The 5,000-nt window shown below is 39.3% G+C and overlaps 1 protein-coding gene across 4 annotated transcripts in view; it reads left to right on the top strand.

The window, feature by feature from the left end:
* LOC122264043 (ankyrin repeat and BTB/POZ domain-containing protein 2) overlaps positions 1-5,000 on the top strand; it is a 314,129-nt gene that overhangs the window by 60,743 nt on the left and 248,386 nt on the right. For 3 of the 4 annotated variants that reach the window (XM_086541689.1, XM_086541692.1, XM_086541691.1), the window contains exon 2: positions 4,560-4,781. The exons of the other annotated variant lie outside the window; for it this stretch is intronic. The gene's annotated coding sequence lies outside the window, so the exon portion shown is untranslated. The remainder of the gene's footprint in view (positions 1-4,559; positions 4,782-5,000) is intronic. 4 annotated transcript variants of the gene reach the window in all.

A 5,000-nucleotide genomic window follows, 5' to 3' on the forward strand; every position in this document is an offset into this window, starting at 1 on the left:
GGATGATCAGGCAAGGTTTGAGGTCTTCCAACTTTAGTCACTTTGTGTCTTGCATCAGTAGCATCTGAAAGAGATGGTCTTCCTCTTTTACGATTGCATTCTTTACCTGCCATTATCAAAGAAAATGCTACTTTTATTTTGAAAAATGCCAAAGGAATTACCTCTGACTTTGGTAGCTGGAGGTTGAGTGCATCCCTTCTGTACAGTAGCCAACTGTTGACAATCACCATGTCAATCATATGGTGGGACCAGTGCATCCTAACATTAGGAAGTTTGCTAATTGAAAAATATATACACAAACCAAGCCATTGTTCAATCTCATTACGATCCGCGTTGAGAGGCTTGTTTGGATTTTTTTGTACTGAGTAAAGGTTTGATTCAAGGAGATCATCTGTGAGGAATTGCCTTACATACTCAATGGGTTGACGTAAATCATCATCAAATACATGATTTTTGCCAAGAAAGGTGTAATTCTGTGTAACATCATTGCAATCCGGAGGCACCCATGATGTTGTAGAGGCCCTGGCATTAGCTCGAGCTGTAACTTGTGGAGCCTCTTCATTTTCCACTGTAGTGTCTGCAACCTCCAAAACTACAGTGTCACTGTCTTCAGAGAGTGGCAGTGATGCATCAAAAGTTGCCCTTTCAGCATAACTCTCTTCAACTTGTTCTGTATCTAAAAAAAAAAAAAAGAAAGAAAGAAAGGTCATAATGACTAAAATTTATATGTTTCAAAAATATAAAAATTGTAGGTCATGATTCAATTAAAAAAGAAATTCAATTTACCAGTAAGTAGATTTGTGGGCATAACAGGGTCATCTGCTTCCTCTTCCTCAGTTTCAACATCACTGTCTATGTTTTCTAGATTAACTTCTTGTACAAATTCATGATCTCTTGCTCGTACCCTGTCAAGCTGTCTGCCATAAAAGGTTGACGATGGGATACCTGTAAAAAAGTAATAATAATAATAATAATAACAATAATAATAATAATAATAAATAATAATGATGATAACAATAGGCTATATATATCACAATGGTATAACACATGACAGTAGCCTAAATTGGAATATCTTCAATATATTCGAAGTAAATGTACATTTTCTCAATCGACTAGGAATGTAAAAAAATGAGGTGGTGTTCCCAACTGGACGAATTAGTCTGCTAAAATAATCCTATTATATAATCTACAAAATTTATCACACTGTGTTTTTATACATACTACACTAACTAATAACTATTCAGAAACTTCTTTGTATTTTTTCTATATGCAAAACTTACTTGATAATTCATCCATCTGGGCATAATATGAGGGAGGGGGCAGCAAAATCAGGAACACCCGCTCGCCTCAATTGTCGGTCGTTTACTGAGCTATAAATAATAGCGAGTGGGCGGAGTCACGTGGAGCGGGAAGCACACATAACAGACGAATTCGTCGGCTCGGGAAACAGGATCGTGTAAGCAGTATTCTTCCCGTAGCACCCTGTTATAAATTAACGGACGAATTCGTCCGCGTGGGAAGTATAGGGTTAATACTACTACTACCATTACTGCTACTACTACTACTACTACTTCTACTCCTTTTACTACTACTATTACTTCTGCAACTCCCACTAGATAGATATGAAAATATATATAGGTATGGATAGAGATAGACAGGTAAATAGGTTGACATTTTGATCAACTCGTAAACCTTGTAAATAGATCATTCAGCCCACGACCCTTCTGACGCGGAAAAGACCGAGCCAATTCGAAGCCAAATTTTCCGGGGAAGGAAACAAACACTTCTCACTCCCTTGTTGTTGTGATCGGTTTGCGGTCAGCTTGTTTACGGGGCTCGCTTGACCTCCTCTCGCCTCGGGTCATTATTGGACCAACTGTAATTAGGCAAGTTTAACCCGCCTTGGCCTCCGCCTCGCCGCCTTGGATTTCGAAAGGGATGTGACGGATTTAGTAACCCGGGGATATGTTTGGGTTGAGTTGGGTTGGTTTTGGGTTGGTTTGGTTTTGGGTTGACTTGGCTTGGCTTACTGGACTAGACTTGGCTTGGCTTGGCTTGGCTTGGCTTGGCTTGGCTTGGCTTGGCTTGGCTTGGCTTGGCTTGGCTTGACTTGACTTGACTTGACTTGACTTGACTTGACTTGACTTGACTTGACTGGACTTGGCTTGGCTTGAGTTGGCTTGGCTTACTTGACTGGACTGGACTTGACTTGACTTGGCTTGGCTTGGCTTGACTTGACTTGACTTTACTTGACTTGATTTGACTTGACCTGACTTGACCTGGCTTGACTTAACTTGACTTGGCTTGGCTTTAAATATTCCAAAATACTTTCGTCATTGTCGATGTGTTTTGTTACTGTTATATTTATCACTAGTACATTCATTCTTATCATTTCCATTGTCATTAATCACCAAAACTTGCCTCGACCTGACTTACTTTAGCTTGGGTTAGCTTGACCTAGCTTGACTTAACTTGACTTGACTTGAAACGGCCGGAACGAAAGAAAATAAAGTGTTGTTATGAGTGGAATTAGTGTTGTTTTTGTTGTTCTTTTTGTTATTATGACCTGCGTAGATATCGTTATTGGACTGTTATTTATGTAATTGTTATTGTTATTGATAGTATTGTTGTTATCCTTGTTATTACAGTTATTGTCATCATTGTTTTTGTTATCATAATTGTTATTGTTACAGTTAGGATGAAAGTGGTGTTTTATATCATATTAATAGTAATTATTATTGTTATTATCATTATCATTATTGTTATTATCATTATCATTATTGTTATTATCATCATTGCTATTAATATTATCATTGTTGTTGTTTTTGTTTGTTGTTATCATTATTATTACTATTAATGTTGTTATTATTATGATGATTACGATTATAATAATTATTATTATTATCATTATTACCATCAAATATCAAAATCCATATGATAATAGCAATGGCTTTATAACAATAATAATTTTTATAACATAATAAATTTATAACTTTATAACAATGATAATGATGATCGTTATTATCATCACTATTATCATTTATCATTATTGCCTTTCGTCTTTGTCGTCGGCTTATTGTTATTACTGTTATATTATTATTACTATTGCTATTATCATGATAACTATCATCATCATGATCATTATCATAATCATCCTTATCATCATCATAATCATCATTAATATTTTTATTAGGGCAAACTTAAAAAGCCGATGAGAATAATATTAATAGTAATGATAATAATAACTAAAAGTAATGAGTATAATCCTGAGAGAGAGAGACAGATAGAAAGATATATATATATATATATATATATATATATATATATAGATAGATAGATAGATAGAGAGAGAGAGAGAGAGAGAGAGAGAGAGAGAACAATGGCCTCTCATCCAGCTGATTTATCGGCGTATTAACGGGCCATTAATGAGCGAAGGCCCCTTGACTCCGCGAGTGTAATGCCGAGGGCGTGTTTCCTCCTCCTCTTATGTATCACTTCCTAGGTCATTCCTCCGGCTCCGTAATTGTCAGTCCTTCCTCAATCAGGTCGTAGGATTCGGCACATGCCATCCGTTGGCGCTTCCTTATTGCGTATGGCTCCTCTGGGACGGTGGTAGCAGGTACTCTTGCGTCACTCGCTTGGTATGTGTTTGCGCTTCGTTGCTGTTGGTGCCTGGTAACGTCGCTGAGTATTTTATGACTGGTTTTAGTCGAGGTGATGGTCGGTCTAGTCGTCTGGTACCTGGTATTGCATCCTCGTCTGACAGGTTCTTCTTAAGGGGACACTTCGCTGGGTTCTACCTTTTCCCCTGATAAATAACTGTTCTTTCCTGGTGCGTCGGGACACCTAGTGACTCACATGGCCTGTTTGTTCCTCCGGCGAGAGTGGTTCGACTCTCGGCCGGTTCGGGGCGGGTAATGGCGGTGTTCGTGGATGGGGGATCGGCGAGTCTCCCTCTTGATGCGACCCTTCATTCGAATATTGGCGCACCATCAGGAGAAGGAGGAGCTCGCCATGGAGATCGCCGTCCGCGTCTCGTGGTGGAAGGGAGAGAGAAAGGGTTGGCGGTTGGCGTGACGGTACGTGTCGGCAGCGTAAGTTACCGAGTGGCAGCCTCCGAGCCATATAGACGGAGTCAGCTGGCTTCGCTACATCGCTGGAATACAGTGCCTCGCCCGACGCGCTCCCTCGCCGGATTGTGTTGGAACTCGCTGGAACATTATCCCCTAATGGAGCGTCTCGTAGATAGGGACGATAAATGATGAGGCTTCGCCGGTACCCGCGGAACCTGTGGGCTTGCTCCTCGGCGCTGGGTGAAGCCCTAGCTATGGTGGCTCTCCGAATAATAGTACATTGTGTCCACGTGGTACCTGCCTTGAACGCGGTACCCTGATAACCCGTGTTACCCACGTCGCACGGTGATACCTGGGCTCCCCTCCCGCAGTACCAAGGTTACGTTGTGTAAATAGAAAGAGTCCCTTTTAAGGGGAGGGAAGACGTGTATACCGACAGTGTTTGCTTTACTAGTGAAACTGAATTCCATTTGTTTTTTTTTCCAGAAAGAAATAAAAGATATCTACTAACGTTTGGTATCCAAAGTGAAGTGTTCTTTTGATAAGGATGTATACAATAACATGATACCAAAGTGTCTAGATTTATGTGATTTTCTCTAAAGAAAGAAAATATAAAAAAGTGTTTAGAATATAAGAATTTTTAAAAATGTGGTGATAAGTGAACATATAGTTTTATCACAGAGGATTTACCTACTATATTGACACAAGGTAAGTTTTCCCTTTCTTTAGTAAATTTTGTGGTGTATGGTATTTAGACAATGGTATGTCTATGTAGTTAGTACTGGAATTACTGACAACGCTATAGCCGTTGCCAGTAATACATATACTGCATTGTTATTATAAATGACATTGCAATATATGTCAAAAGTGCTGAGATCTGACATTGCAGAATATCTCAAAAGTACTTAATTTTTCTTGAATAATCTG

The sequence above is a fragment of the Penaeus japonicus genome, unplaced genomic scaffold (genome assembly GCF_977035675.1).
Source record: "Penaeus japonicus unplaced genomic scaffold, GWHDUDI00000001_assembly GWHDUDI00000011, whole genome shotgun sequence".
NCBI classification, from domain to species: domain Eukaryota; kingdom Metazoa; phylum Arthropoda; class Malacostraca; order Decapoda; family Penaeidae; genus Penaeus; species Penaeus japonicus.